Here is a 16,770-nt window from a genome sequence, read left to right on the forward strand (position 1 = left end):
AGAAACAAAGAAATGCAAATGTTGTGTGTGTTTGCTGGAAAGCCAAAAGTCAAAAATAAAAAAATAGTGCCCAGGAGGAGCACAGGAAAACAAGTAACAAGGGCAGTCCTCAAGCCCATATTCTGAATACTGCATGTCTTGAAGAGTCAGTGCATGCGCTGCCTAGGCAAGACTTAAAAACGAGGAGAAATAAAGGTATTTGTCCTCGTTGAGCCACTTTAAAGCATCCCATGGTGAGGCGTTAGAATGTGACACATTCTCAAGTTTACAAAACCTTGTAAATCTGAGAATGCGTCAGATTCCATGAGTGTTGCGTGGGAAGACCTACAGCAACACCCATGGAATGCCCCTTTCATGCAGAGTAATACGTGAAAGGGGCCATATTTACAAGGACATGAAAAGCCATGCAGGGTGGCTTTACGTGGCTTGTAAATATGGGCTGGCACACTGCGCCTCCAGAGCGTCACAAAAGACTCGCTCCGGTGGCGTAAAAGTGCCACAGGGGAATTGTAAATATGCCCCTTTGGAACATATACTGATTTATCAGCATTGATGCGTCAGATTTCTTGTGCCTGTCGCACATGTCCTAGCAATGCCCTTGATGCGCTGTACTTACAATACAGTGATCCGTGGCACAAGGGTTCACAGAAGGGTCAGAAATTCTGAAGCATCTTTTGGTGCTAAAGTGACGCATTGCGGGAGTTGGCCGTAAGACTGACGCAACTCCAGCAATTCATCAGAACACAGAACAGAGTCCCATGTTAAAAGCCCTGCGTCAATCCTCATGCCTGGTTTGAGAAGGTATGGTGATGTTGATGCAGTCAAGTTGTAGAGTGATCCAGTGAAAAGTTTAAAATTTCACTGCGTCAGTTCTACATGGCTTTTAACATGGGAATGCATACCCTGCATACATTATACCAGGGGCAGGTATAATGTGATTCAGTTTTGACAAAGGAGTGTCCCTTCTGGAGTGCTGATGCCTCCACAGGGAGATAGAGGAGTAATAATGCGTTACGGGCCACGTCTATGCACTACTCCAACTGCTTAAGGGAAGGGAAAAACCCTTTTTCTTATACAACCCTCACCCACTCCAATGGTGGCATGCTTCTTCATCTGCTTCACCATAACTCCTACAGGTCAGGGCTGGCTCAGCCATGTTCAAGGGAGCTCTTATGAATATTGTTAGTTAGGGGGCGTAACTTTAAAGATATAATTTCCTCATACACTCCCTAGGTATCCCTTTATCAGTGAGGTGGATGGGAAGGTAAAAAACAAAGACTATGTAGGGTCTATTAGGATGTGATGGTCCTATGACCCTAATACGATGGTCCTATGACCCTAATACAACAGAATGTTTCAGACCCATACTAACGGTCAAAAAAGGTTCTGAGTTTTCGTCAGGGTGGGTTTATAAATGTCACTCCCCCAATGATGTGTCTCATGTGGGATTTTATGTGTGTGTGGCATGCAAAAATTCAAAGGGGAGAGGATGTAGCCTTACGGCTAGAGCGGTCCCCCCTCGAAGCTGGGGAACCGGGTTCAAGTCTCGGCAACGATGCTCAACATCCTGTGATTCTGGGTAAATCACTTAATCTCCCCATGCCTAACAAAAATTGAATTTGTCCTTCTGTAATGAATCTGGTGCTATGTAAAGCGCTCTGATACCCGATGTCTCGGGTCTAGTTCGCACTATATAAAACTCTAAAAAAAAAATGGAGTGTGTAATACTTGCCACTCAGGGTTGTACCCCAAGTGCTTTGTGACAACGAGGGGAATCAGAGGCTAATAGGCCTCATTGCGGATAGGGACCCTTGAAGGAAGTTTGATTGCAGGGCTGCCCACTCTTGCCCCCTTGGGAACAGTCATCTCCAGCACTTGGAGTACAACCCTAAGTGGCAAGTATTACACACTCCCATGCATGCTTTGAATTTTTGCAAACCGCACACACAAAAAATCACACGTGAGATACATCATTGGGGGAGTGGCATATTAACAAGCCCACCCTGACAAAGGCCCGGGACCTTCTTAGCCGCTTCGCTGAGGCCGGAATTCCCCTTGCGGTGGTGAAGAATTCCACGCGTGCGTGGTTCGGACGGCCCCCGACATCAGATGACTGGGGGCCGTCCAACGCACGGAAGTGGTTAAGCCGTTAGTATAGGGCTGAAACATGTTGTTGTATTAGGGTCATAGGACCATCACATCTTAATAACCCTACATAGTCTCTGTTTTTAACCTTCCCATCCACCACACTACTAAAGGAATACCCAGGGAGTGACTGAGGAAATGTTATCTTTAAAGTTACGCCCCGTAAGAGCTCCCTGGAACACGGTCGAGCTCACCCTGTCCTCTAGGAGTCAGGGTGAACCCGATGATGAAGCATGTCACTTTTAGAGTGGGTGAGGGTTGTGTAAGAAAAATACTTTTCTCCCATCCCTCCTCCAGCTGGAGTAGTGCATAAACGTAGCACACAACTCAATAATACTCCTCTTTCTCCCTGTGGAGGCATCAGCACTCCAGAAGGGACACTCTTTGGTCATTAGTGTTTGTACACGGATGGCGTGCCCCTTCATCCTATTTCAAGAGGACCTCTCTACCCTTTAAGGGCTGTGATGTTCCTCAACTTCCAGTCCTATACGTTCTGAATAATGTGGCGCAGGCCTCTACAAACTGACGCCTTGGGCCCGATGCCTCAGTTTGTAAATATGGAGCAGTGTGGTGCACTCATTGCGCGGCTGCTGCGTCAAAAATAACGACGCTGCAGGGGTGCTAGCTCCTTGTATATGTGCTCCTCAGTTGACTGAGTCATTTTGCTAGATATTGAGAGAAAAATCCACCACTGCATCACTTACTGCCAACTACAGATTGCGGATTCCTCAGATTAATCCACCTTTTATCCTGCTGAAATGCTCGTTAGTGGCAAGCATGGGGTTTGTTTGCTGTCAGAGTCATGCCATCTGATGATCTTTAGAACTTTCTACAACGCAACGTGGCTTTGAGCCTCCATGTCTTCGATTCGTCCGGGGCCACCCTCTCCCTCACAACAAGATAGTCAATTTTTACAATCCAAGTGTATATATTTGTCAGAATTTAGGAACGAGAAAATGTAAAAGGTGGGTAGGTCCGCCTAAAAACTGCTTTGACTACAATTACATGGCACGCTCTAGAGCCTAATGTGTGACTGTGTATCCATCAGGCTTAAGTGCTAGCTCAGGCTTTGCCACCTGATCACACTGTGTGATCCTGGACACCTTGCTTCATCTCAACGTTCCTCACTGCCTATATGCCAGCAGTAGGATTACATAGAATTGGGCCACGTGCTTCTTATATAGTGCTCTGTAAATGACGGCCTTAACCAATGCGTTGTGCTGTTCTCATTTGCAATGTCATGTGATCTTAGCAGTGTGTAATCTTACCGTGAAAATAACGGGGCCTAACAGGACTGGCTAAATGTTTTCTTAAGGGACCTGAATACCCGAGGGCAAATCATGGCGGACCCTCCTGATGAAATTGTGTGACCTTGGACCACTTACTTTACTCCTCGTTTGTCTTACATACGAATCGAAATTAGTAGCGTTTGCAAAAAGACCAACCTCAGACCTATTTCCAGTATATACAAAAAAAGGAAAGCATATATTTACGCTCTTTAGTTTAATATAGATCTTATTATAAACCACCTCTTTTAATTGCCCAACGTCTGCTATTCCAAGAGCTCTCTCGTGGCTCTGACATTGAAGGCGTGCTGATTTTTAAACTGAAGCGCTAAAAACCGCACGGAACACAAATTAAGGAGCATATATCTTGGCTAGGTTCCTGGTTGTGAGTCAATATAAATGGTTTCCAATCTCTACGTCCATGCTCGACCTAATTGTGTGATCGTGGGCAAATCACTTTAGCTTCCTCTCTACCTCGGTTGCCTTCTTTGCCAAAGGGAGCCACTGACTACTGATGCACCAAAAACAAGGCAGGACGTCATTGAAGGTGCCCTTTAAGCGGTCATCCCTAAATAATGCCACAGTATGCCTCAAAATTCCAGCTGACGTCATCAAACAAAGAACATTCTAGAATGCCTATTGCTGCGCTGATTGGTAGAGATGCAAGACTGGGAAAAGAGATCTCTTCTTTTCCCATCTCTATGTGGTGCTTTTAAAGCAGATCACGAGCTATTTGTTTTACATAAATATGACATAATGTATTTGTAATATCGCGTATTGTGAATTAAAATGTAAATGCTTCCCTAAAGGAATTGTGAGTGTGTCTGCTAAACCAGTACTCGAGTTATATTGCGTAAGCAGAGTAAAGTTTAGCCAGTGCTAACTATATGCAAACACATTTAACAAATAGATATATTTCTTAATAGGTTATCCGGTTCATACTGAGCCCACCCCCAGCTTGTCTTCACCAAATGGATCAGAGCTCAAGGGGCCAGATTCAAAATGTGCATAGATATTTGCTTTTTAGGATTCTTCTACCGACGGATGAATTGTCAGAGAAAATGCAATTTTCACACTCGCCAACTGGACAGTTTTTACACTGGTGCGGGGCATAAATAAAGCTGTCTGCAAAGTTGTCCCAGACCAGTAAAATCAATGTAGTAAACGAATATTGTAGAATTAGACCTGCACTGCCGTAATCCCGCAGAACTCGCACCTCCTGAAAAATTGGCTTTATGCCATTTTATGTTAGAATTTGTTTAGCAAATGTATATGTTTACTAGCCCATCAGATGCTACTCATTAAAGGCTCCTCCATCTGATGCTTGTTACTACTGATTTATATGTTTCCTACCCCATCAGATGCCACTCGTTAAAGCCTCCCCGAACTGGTGCTTGTCACCACTGACTCATATGTTTCCTACCCCATCAGATGCTACTCGTTAAAGCCTCCGCCATCTGATGCTTGTCACTACTGATTCATGTTTACTACCCCATCATATGCTACTCGTTAAAGGCTCCGCCATCTGATGCGTGTCACTACTGATTCATGTTTACTACCCCATCAGATGCTACTCGTTAAAGGCTCCGCCATCTGATGCGTGTCACTACTGATTCATGTTTACTACCCCATCAGATGCTACTCGTTAAAGCCTCCGCCATCTGGTGCTTGTAACTACTGATTCATGTTTACTACCCTATCAGATGCTACTCGTTAAAGCCTTCCCCATCTGATGCTTGTCACTACTGATTCATGTGTTTACTAGCCCATCAGATGCTACTCGTTAAAGGCTCCCCCATCTGATGCTTTCCCCTACTGATTTAAATGTTTACTAGCCCATCAGATGCTACTCGTTAAAGCCTCCGCCATCTGATGCTTGTCACTACTGATTCATGTTTACTACCCCATCAGATGCTACTCGTTAAAGCCTCCGCCATCTGATGCTTGTCACTACTGATTCATGTGTTTACTAGCCCATCAGATGCTACTCGTTAAAGGCTCCCCCATCTGATGCTTTCCCCTACTGATTTAAATGTTTACTAGCCCATCAGATGCTACTCGTTAAAGCCTCCGCCATCTGATGCTTGTCACTACTGATTCATGTTTACTACCCCATCAGATGCTACTCGTTAAAGGCTCCGCCATCTGATGCGTGTCACTACTGATTCATGTTTACTACCCTATCAGATGCTACTCGTTAAAGCCTCCCCCATCTGATGCTTGTCACTACTGATTTATATGTTTACTACCCCATCAGATGCTACTCGTTAAAGCCTCCCCCATCTGATGCTTGTCACTACTGATTCATGTTTACTACCCCATCAGATGCTACTCGTTAAAGCCTCCGCCATCTGGTGCTTGTAACTACTGATTCATGTTTACTACCCTATCAGATGCTACTCGTTAAAGCCTCCCCCATCTGATGCGTGTCACTACTGATTCATGTGTTTACTAGCCCATCAGTGCTACTCGTTAAAGGCTCCCCCATCTGATGCTTTCCCCTACTGATTTAAATGTTTACTAGCCCATCAGATGCTACTCGTTAAAGCCTCCGCCATCTGATGCTTGTCACTACTGATTCATGTTTACTACCCCATCAGATGCTACTTGTTAAAGCCTCCGCCATCTGATGCTTGTCACCACTGACTCATATGTTTCCTACCCCATCAGATGCTACTCGTTAAAGCCTCCGCCATCTGATGCTTGTCACTACTGATTCATGTTTACTACCCCATCAGATGCTACTCGTTAAAGGCTCCGCCATCTGATGCGTGTCACTACTGATTCATGTTTACTACCCTATCAGATGCTACTCGTTAAAGCCTCCCCCATCTGATGCTTGTCACTACTGATTCATGTGTTTACTAGCCCATCAGATGCTACTCGTTAAAGGCTCCCCCATCTGATGCTTTCCCCTACTGATTTAAATGCTTACTAGCCCATCAGATGCTACTCGTTAAAGCCTCCGCCATCTGGTGCTTGTAACTACTGATTCATGTTTACTACCCCATCAGATGCTACTCGTTAAAGGCTCCTCCATCTGATGCGTGTCACTACTGATTCATGTTTACTACCCTATCAGATGCTACTCGTTAAAGCCTCCCCCATCTGATGCTTGTCACTACTGATTTATATGTTTACTACCCCATCAGATGCTACTCGTTAAAGCCTCCCCCATCTGATGCTTGTCACTACTGATTCATGTTTACTACCCCATCAGATGCTACTCGTTAAAGCCTCCGCCATCTGGTGCTTGTAACTACTGATTCATGTTTACTACCCTATCAGATGCTACTCGTTAAAGCCTCCCCCATCTGATGCTTGCCACTACTGATTCATGTGTTTACTAGCCCATCAGATGCTACTCGTTAAAGGCTCCCCCAACTGATGCTTTCCCCTACTGATTTAAATGTTTACTAGCCCATCAGATGCTACTCGTTAAAGCCTCCGCCATCTGATGCTTGTCACTACTGATTCATGTTTACTACCCCATCAGATGCTACTCGTTAAAGGCTCCGCCATCTGATGCGTGTCACTACTGATTCATGTTTACTACCCCATCAGATGCTACTGGTTAAAGCCTCCCCGATCTGATGCTTGTCACTACTGATTCATGTTTACTACCCCATCAGATGCTACTCGTTAAAGCCTCCGCCATCTGGTGCTTGTAACTACTGATTCATGTTTACTACCCTATCAGATGCTACTCGTTAAAGCCTTCCCCATCTGATGCTTGTCACTACTGATTCATGTGTTTACTAGCCCATCAGATGCTACTCGTTAAAGGCTCCCCCATCTGATGCTTTCCCCTACTGATTTAAATGTTTACTAGCCCATCAGATGCTACTCGTTGAAGCCTCCGCCATCTGATGCTTGTCACTACTGATTCATGTTTACTACCCCATCAGATGCTACTCGTTAAAGGCTCCGCCATCTGATGCGTGTCACTACTGATTCATGTTTACTACCCCATCAGATGCTACTCGTTAAAGCCTCCCCCATCTGATGCTTGTCACTACTGATTCGTGTTTACTAGCCCATCAGATGCTACTCGTTAAAGCCTCCGCCATCTGATGCGTGTCACTACTGATTCATGTTTACTACCCCATCAGATGCTACTCGTTAAAGCCTCCCCATCTGATGCTTGTCACTACTGACTCATGTTTCCTACCCCATCAGATGCTACTCGTTAAAGCCTCCCCCATCTGATGCTTGTTACTACTGATTTAAATGTTTACTCCCCATCAGATGCTACTCGTTAAAGCCTCCGCCATCTGATGCTTATCACTATTGATTTATATGTTTACTACCTCATCAGATGCTACTGATGGCTCGTTAAAGGCTCCACCATCTGATGCTTGTCAGTACTGAGCCATGTGTTTACTACCCTGTCAGATGCTACTCGTTAAAGGCTCCGCCCCCTAATGCTTGCCACTACTTATTTATATGTTTACTACCCCATCAGATGCTACTCGTTAAAGGCTCGCACATCTAATGCTTGTCCCTTCTGAGGAATGTTTTCTACCCTATCAGACGCTACTCGTTGAAGGCCCCCGTCTGATGGTTGTCCCTTCTGACTACCCCATCAGACGCTACTCGTTAAAGCCCCCCCCCCCCCTCTCCCCCCTCTGATGCTTGTCCCTTCTGAACACTCATGTGGTTCAGAAGGTCGTAGAATCACCAAGAGTTGAGAATCTCTCAATTATCTGTCGGGCTGAGAATTTGGGACCTCTCAAGTTGCACCTTCCATCCAGACCTAGTGTAATCCTCCATTCATTCACACAAGTGCCTTGAAACGTTCCCAGGGCAGTGTGAGCGCTACATAAAAATAAAATAGTGACTAAGGCCCGTCCTGATGGGAATGCTGTTTTAGCAGCAGCTCTCCTACACTGCCTAAAATTACCATTATTAACTTTTAAATTACTCCAGTGGAAACAAACCTGGTGGGGGTCTCGGTGCTTCTAGCACCTTGATGCGGCCTCAGTGTGGGCGCTCTTCAAATGTTCTAAATACATGACTAGCTCTTAGTCTGTGGTCCCTTTACTGTTTACAAACCCCGTGATCTTGGGCACATCACTGTAACGTTTTTTCTTTAATTCGTTCAGCTGCCAAAATATGTACTGGAAAACTCAGACTAGACACAAGTTTGTAGCGCTTTAGAAATAAACTGCAGAATTCTTATCAGCATGAAGGCGCCTAGAGGCGATTCCGTCGCGGTGCTGCGCCATGCATGTCACCTTGTTCACAGAAAAATTAGATTAGAGGGGTCAATTTTAAAAAAATACACTTGGGCTATGCGGTCAGTAGCTCAGAAGAGTTATACATTAATTAAATATAATGATATTTCGTTACGTGAGTCCAAGAATTTTCTTTCTGAAATGATATAAAAGTTAATGAACGGGCAGCACCAAGTTTAGCAACACCTGACTATAAGCGATGCTCAGAACCGGCACTGCTCACCCTGCCTTAAGGCTTCTGACAGCAAAGAGCCCTTGCCATACCATTTCAGGCAGGGGGGCTCTTAACTGAAGCCCGAGTAGCTGCAAAGACCCCCACCACATGCCTGGAAGCTGTCAAGAACCCCTGTCAGATACTGATGACTGCAGCGCCTATGTGCAGCGCCTAGAACTGGTGGGTGCAACGCTCACGCCAAGGCATGGATGACCACAGAGCGGCCAGAGCCTCCGTCATGGAAGAACAGCCCCTGTCAAAACCTTTGGCGGCTGCAGAGCTTCGATGAGGGGCTGGGGGTGCATAGCCCCTGAAGCGAATGCAAAGTCCGGTCCGGCCAGGGCATTGATCATTGATGGCTGCGGAGCCTCTGAGATGCCGGTAGAGCTCGGGTCAGAGCGGCTACAGACCCAGGATCAGGGCATTGATGGCTGCAGAGCCCCTGAGTTGCCTGCAGAGGTCTGGTCAGAGCGGCTACAGACCCAGGATCAGGGCATTGATGGTTGCAGAGCCCAGGTCAGGGCATTAATGGCTGCAGAGCCCTTGAGTTGCCTGCAGAGCTCGGGCCAGAGCGGCTACACACCCAGGATCAGGGCATTGATGGTTGCAGAGCCTGGGTCAGGGCATTGATGGTTGCAGAGCCTGGGTCAGGGCATTGATGGTTGCAGAGCCTGGGTCAGGGCATTGATGGTTGCAGAGCCCCTGAGTTGCCTGCAGAGCTCGGGTCAGAGCGGCTACACACCCAGGATCAGGGCATTGATGGTTGCAGAGCCTGGGTCAGGGCATTAATGGCTGCAGAGCCCTTGAGTTGCCTGCAGAGCTCGGGCCAGAGCGGCTACACACCCAGGATCAGGGCATTGATGGTTGCAGAGCCTGGGTCAGGGCATTGATGGTTGCAGAGCCTGGGTCAGGGCATTGATGGTTGCAGAGCCTGGGTCAGGGCATTGATGGCTGCAGAGCGCCTGAGTTGCCTGCAGAGCTCGGGTCAGAGAGGCTACAGACCCAGGGTCATTGATGGCTGCTGAGCCTCTGAGACGCCTGTAGAGCTCGGGTCAGAGAGGCTACAGACCCAGGGTCATTGATGGCTGCCGAGCCTCTGAGACGCCTGTAGAGCTCGGGTGAGAGAGGCTACAGACCCAGGGTCAATGATGGCTGCCGAGCCTCTGAGATGCCTGTAGAGCTCGGGTCAGAGAGGCTACAGACCCAGGATCAGGGCATTGATGGTTGCAGAGCCCGGGTCAGGGCATTGATGGCTGCAGAGCCCCTGAGTTGCCTGCAGAGCTCGGATCAGAGCGGCTACAGACCCAGGGTCAGCGCATTGATGGCTGCCGAGCCCAGGTCAGGGCATTGATGGCTGCAGAGCCCAGGTCAGGGCATTGATGGCTGCAGAGCCCGGGTCAGGGCATTGGTGGCTGCAGAGCCCCTGGGATGCCTGCAGAGCTCAGGTCAGAGATGCTGCAGACCTCTGTTCAGGGCATTGATGTTTGCTGAGCCCCTGGGATGCCTGCAGAACCCGGATCAGAGAGGCTGCAGAGCCCGACCCAGGGTATTGATGGCTGCAGAGCCCCTGAGGATCCTGCAGAGCCTGGGTCAGGGCATTGATGCCTGCAGAGCTTGGGTCAGAGAGGCTGCAGAGCTCAGTTCAGGGCATTGATGGTTGCAGAGCCCCTGGGATGCCTGCAGAGCATGGGTCAGTGATGTTGAAGACCTCAGTTCAGGGCATTGATGGTTGCAGAGTCCCTGGGATGCCTGCAGAGCTTGGGTCAGTGATGCTGCGGAGCCTGACCCAGGGTATTGATGGCTGCAGAGCCCCTGAGGATCCTGCAGAGCCTGGGTCAGGGCATTGATGCATGCAGAACTTGGCTCAGAGAGGTTGCAGAGCTCAGTTCAGGGCATTGATGGTTGCAGAGCCCCTGGGATGGTGCAGAGCTTGGGTCAGTGATGCTGCGGAGCCCGACACCAGGGTATTGATGGCTGCAGAGCCCCTGAGGATCCTGCAGAGCCTGGGTCAGGCCATTGATGCCTGCAGAACTTGACTCAGAGAGGTTTCAGAGCTCAGTTCAGGGCATTGATGGTTGCAGAGCCCTTGGGATGCCTGCAGAGCTTGGGTCAGTGATGCTGAAGAGCTTGGGTCAGAGCATTGATAGCTGCAGAGCCTGGGTCAGGGCATTAATATTTGTAAAGCCCCTGGGATGCCTGCAGAGGTCAGATCAGAGAGGCCGTGGACCTCGGTTCAGGGCATTGATGGTTACGAAGCCCCTGGGATGCCTGCAGAGCTCAGGTCAGAGATGCTGCAGACCTCTGTTCAGGGCATTGATGATTGCAGAGCCCCTGGGATGCCTGTAGAGCTCGGGTCAGAGAAGCTGCAGAGCTCGGGTGAGGGCACTGATGGAAGTAGAGCCCCTAGGAGGCCTGCAGAGCCAGGGTCAGTGATGCTGCAGAGCCCGGCCCAGGGTATTGATGGCTGCAGAGCCCCTGAGGATCCTGCAGAGCCTGGGTCAGGGCATTGATGCATGCAGAGCTCGGGTCAGAGAGGCTGCAGAGCCCCTGAGATGTCTGCAGAGCCCGGATCAGAGATGCTGCAGACCTCGGTTCAGGGCATTGATGGTTGCAGAGCCCCTGGGATGCCTGCAGAGCCCGGATCAGAGAGGCTGCAGACCTCGGTTCAGTGAATTGATGACTGCAGAGCCCCTGGGATGCCTGCAGAGCTCGGGTCAGAGAGGCTGCAGACCTCAGTTCAGGGCATTGATGACTGCAGAGCCCCTGGGATGCCTGCAGAGCTCGGGTCAGAGACGCTGCAGACCTCGGTTCAGGGCATTGATGGTTGCAGAGCCCCTGGGATGCCTGCAGAGCCCGGATCAGAGAGGCTGCAGACCTCGGTTCAGTGAATTGATGACTGCAGAGCCCCTAGGATGCCTGCAGAGCCCGGATCAGAGAGGCTGCAGACCTCAGTTCAGGGCATTAATATTTCCAGCGCCCCTGGGATGCCTGCAGAGCTCGGGTCAGAGAGGCTGCAGACCTCGGTTCAGGGCATTGATGACTGCAGAGCCCCTGGGATGCCTGCAGAGCTCGGTCAGAGAGGCTGCAGACCTCGGTTCAGGGCATTGATGACTGCAGAGCCCCTGGGATGCCTGCAGAGCTCGTGTCAGAGAGGCTGCAGACCTCGGTTCAGGGCATTGGTGACTGCAGGGCCCCCGTCAAAGCTTTGATCTCTGAAGAGCCCCTGCCAGACGCGGCTGTGGGATACCATTTCCAATCTTGGTGGCTGAAGACCCTTAATAAACGCATTGATAGCTGACGACGACCCCCTTCAAACGCTTTGATGGCTGTATGAACCCCCCTACTAAAAACATGATGTCTGCAGAAAGCTTACCAGGAGCCCTGATTGCCCTAGAGACCCTCATCAGACCCCGTCTCTGCAGAGTGTCCCTGCCGCATAAGCCCCTCTTGTCCCTGTGCGGTTTCTTGACGCACGTCTTGACTGGAAAGAGAGGTGTGCGGTGTCAGTTATGGCCGGCGCTTTTGTTTTCATCTCGAAGCTCCTTAACACAGAACTTGACTGCCCTCAACACTCGGAAACTTTACTTCCCTTCGAGTAGCGCGAGAGCTCCGCACCAGAGCGCACGGGATCGCAGAGCAGGCACTGTCCACCCACCCGAGACACGGACAGGACAGGCATAGTGCAGAGCGGGCACGGTCCACCCACCCGAGACACGGACAGGAAAGGCATAGTGCAGAGCAGGCACGGTCCACCCACCCGAGGCACGGACAGAATAGGCATAGTGCAGAACGGGCACGGTCCACCCACCCGAGACAGGGACAGAACAGGCATAGAGCAGAGCAGGCACGGTCCACCCACCCGAGACAGGGATAGAACAGGCATAGAGCAGAGCAGACACGGTCCACCCACCCGAGACACGGACAGAACAGGCATAGAGTAGAGCAGGCACGGTCCACCCACCCGAGACACGGACAGAACAGGCATAGAGCAGAGCAGGCACGGTCCACCCACCCGAGACAGGGATAGAACAGGCATAGAGCAGAGCAGGCATGGTCCACCCACCCGAGACAGGGATAGAACAGGCATAGAGCGGATCAGGCACGGCCCACCACAGCAGGGCTGCAAATCACACAGAGAAGAGCAGACAGAGCTAACAAGCACGGACAGAACAGGCAAATAGCAGAGAAGGCACTGTCCACTTGAGCAGTGCTGCAAATCACACACAGAAGAACAGACATACAGAGCCAACAAACACGGGCAGAACAGGCATAAAGAAGAGCAGGCACTGTCCGCCTGGTCAGGGCTGCTCTTCACACACAGAAGAACAGACGGAGCTAACAAACACGGACAGAACATGCATAGAACAGAGCGGGCACTGTCCACTTGAGCAGTGCTGCAAATCACACACAAAAGAAGAGGCAGAGCTAACAAGCACGGACAGAACATGCATAGAACAGAGCGGGCACTGTCCACTTGAGCAGTGCTGCAAAAGCACAGACAGAGCTAACAAACACGGACAGAACAGGCATAGAGCAGAGCGGGCACTGTCCACTTGAGCAGTGCTGCAAAAGCACAGACAGAGCTAACAAACACGGACAGAACAGGCATAGAGCAGAGCGGGCACTGTCCACTTGAGCAGTGCTGCAAATCACACCCAGAACAGACATACAGAGCCAACAAACACGGGCAGAACAGGCATAGAGCAGAGCGGGCACTGTGCACTTGAGCAGTGCTGCAAATCACACACAGAAGAAGAGGCATAGCTAACAAGCACGGACAGAACAGGCATAAAGCGGAGCAGGCACAAACCACCTGAGTGGGGCTGCACATCACACACAGAAGAACAGACAGAGCTAACAAACAAGGACAGAACAGGCATAAAGCGGAGCAGGCACGGTCCACCTAAGCAGGGCTGCAAATCACACACAGAAGAAGACTGATAGCGAAGTGGACACTGTTCACCCGAACAGTGCTAACACAAACACACAGATAGAGCAAGCGCAGCTCACCCGAGCAGTTTTAACAAACACACAGGAACAGGCAGAGGTAACAAACACAGAAAAAAACAGACATATAGATCAAGCATACTTCACCCGAGAAGTTCTAACAAACATACACAAGAACAGACAGAGTTAACAAACACACAAAGAAGAACAGACTGATAACAGAGCATGCACGGTTCACTTGAGCACTGCGAGGTGAGCTAACAATCACACACAGAACAAACAGCGCAGTATCTGGTGGGATTAAAGCGCCGTACCTGCCTTTTACTGTGGCGTTTGCTGCTCTCAGTGGCTGTGAGTGTGGCAGGTGCTGAGAGGCGATGCTCGCTCTCTTCTGGACGCCCGAGCTCTGATGCTGCTGCCTGCCTCCTGTGTGCCCTCAGCACACACAGCATCCACTAGGACTCCCCCTCTCTGCAGCACGAGCTGCAGGCACTTATATTGCCTCTCAGACAATTATGCAAATGTTTGTGATGCAATTTAAGTGAAGCGTTGCTTTCGCCTTTCCTTGTGTGTGTGGTTTTTTTGGACCGCTGACGTCAGAGACGTAAGTTTGCAACGCACAACCAACCAAGTTCTGCCTAGTTTCATGACTTGGTTTGGGGACCACGTGCTCTTGGGATGGCAGTGTTCACCTGCGAGTGGTTGTGTTATTGACGTGGGTGGTTGTGTGTCATACTAGGGGTGTTTTGACTCCCATGGTGTCTCCATTGATATGTATCTGGACTGTACCTCTGTGCAGATTTGTTTTGTCTATCTGAGTTATATAATTATTTGGTTTAACAAAACCTTACTGCAAAATAATAATAATAATAAAACAAATACAATTAAATACCCTTTCGAACATTCTCAATTGACAATTCATGTTTTTAAAATCAAAAGAAATGTATTAAAATGTACCAAATGCAGCGTTGAAGAACGTGCTCCACTTCCACATACTTCGCCTTTCTTTCAAGGGAAAGAAGGCGGTAAAGAAACACTGGTATACCAAGGATCACACAGTTTGGTCTAGCATGAACGCCGGGATTCTAATTTGAGTTTACAGGTGCCATATTCATAACTTAGCTACCCAGTACGTTTGTGGACTTCATGGGAGATTGTTAGTGTATGTGCATGTATACTTTGCTGACATGACGCTCTCTGTAAACATGCTTTCCGATTTACATTACGGGGGGGGGGGACGAGGGGGGGCAGAAGTATTTTCTACGTGCACCTCTAACTAAATGTGTGTCTTAAAAACCACACACACCGCGCATGCGTCTCCGTTTATTTAAAAGGTGATATAAGGGACCTTAACAATTTACCCCTTTCCCCTGACCTATGCTCCACGTGTGAGTTGCGTGTCCTGTCAGCCCCCACTCTCCTTTTCACACCCAAACCTCACGTCAGAGATCTTAATGTGAAAAAATGGAGGGAAAAGTGAACTGGGCTCCCTAAGAACAGAGGCATGAAGTGGCGAAAACACCATAAGCAATAAATACCCTGATGTAAGCAAAAGTGCCACAGTTTTTACAGAATTATTTGAGTACTTCGAGTTACTGTGGGTTCTTATTTTACGGTTGTGTGGTTGTAGTGCGTCATGCTGCCTTCTAGCGCTAGAAGCATAGTAGGGGAAATGCAACAATAAAGAACATATTTTTAACCACAGGGAGAAGGGCTGCTGACTGCATGAAGGCTAGAGGTAAGAGCGAATGTAATGAACGAAAACAGGACTATTCATATTTTATCGGTGTTTGCAGGCGTTAAACACACCAGGACGATCGCACCTGCACTGAGTGCTCACGCTTTTCGCGTTGGCTAAAGTATTACAATGGCGCTCAATGCGTGACAACCAGCCGCAAGTAGTGCTCACCCTTACACTAATTTCCTCACGTTCTCTTCTTTAAATGTCCCTTTTCCATCATTCAATTCTCTTTAAGGCACTTCTTCTTATTCACCTTTTCTTCTCTATATTCACTTCCTCCCTCCTAATTTTTCCCACTCCCTCTTTCCAATCTACAACCTCTGCCTTTGTTTTTCTCCCTATTCCCATCTTAGATTTGACTCGCTCCTATTTGATTTCTGTCATTTCCCCCATCCTGGTCTCAAAGGGCTAAATTAGGATTAGCAACAATAAGTTTATTGCAATATTTCTAAAAACAATTGATGTAAACAGTTAAAAACCATTAAAAACATCCAGTATCAGAAACTCTGCTTAATCGAAAGTAGGAAATGTGTAGTTCCCACTGCCACATCAAAATAGCCAATTTTAGACAAAAACGTGTTTGCATCAACCCTGGATCTAGCATTAAAACAAAAAAAAAATAGGACCTAAAACCTTAAAACGGGCTGGCTTATAAAAACAAGAATCCATAAAAACATGACATAGTGACCATTTCATATTTTGAAAACGCAAACAAAGCTCTCTTTGCTCCACGCATCCATATACCATTCGGGTCTAGAGAAAATTGGATTGCACCCCAGCCTCATTTTCAGAATTTCCCTACTGTAACTTGGGATCAGGCGACTGAGTAAGGTACGGAGAACGCCCTCATGGCCTAAAGTATTTAAGTTTATCCTTATCCCTCGGTGCTTGATTATTAAAGAAATGAACCCATATTCTTACAGATCCCATCAAAGCGTGAATATATTTAATTTCATTAATCCTATCAAGGATATTTTTGTCTGACTCTCTTTCAATAATAAGATCTCATCCCAGCATAACTTAGACTTTTTTGGTGGCTCTTCATCACCAGATAACTCATTCAAGAACCTCCGGGTACCGGAGTTAACCATAAGATACCATGATACACGATTCAATTTCCTCCTTACACCCCGCACCATGGTTCCCATCAGTGGCGGTTCCTCCGCTAACGTGGAGGTGAGTCCACCAACTGCTTTTCAG

The 16,770-nt window shown here is 48.4% G+C and overlaps 1 protein-coding gene across 2 annotated transcripts in view; it reads right to left on the reverse strand.

Moving 5' to 3' along the window:
• The window catches only part of TRH (thyrotropin releasing hormone), a 68,695-nt gene extending 54,396 nt beyond the window's left edge, over positions 1 to 14,299 (reverse strand). The window contains exon 1 of one of the 2 annotated variants that reach the window (XM_085624457.1): positions 14,148 to 14,299. The gene's annotated coding sequence lies outside the window, so the exon portion shown is untranslated. Of the gene's footprint in view, positions 1 to 14,143 lie in introns of both variants that reach the window. The other variant, XM_085624458.1, reaches the window with a different exon arrangement.
• Positions 14,300 to 16,770: the final 2,471 nt, after the last annotated feature.

The sequence above is a fragment of the Triturus cristatus genome, chromosome 9 (assembly GCF_964204655.1).
Source record: "Triturus cristatus chromosome 9, aTriCri1.1, whole genome shotgun sequence".
NCBI classification, from domain to species: Eukaryota; Metazoa; Chordata; class Amphibia; order Caudata; family Salamandridae; genus Triturus; species Triturus cristatus.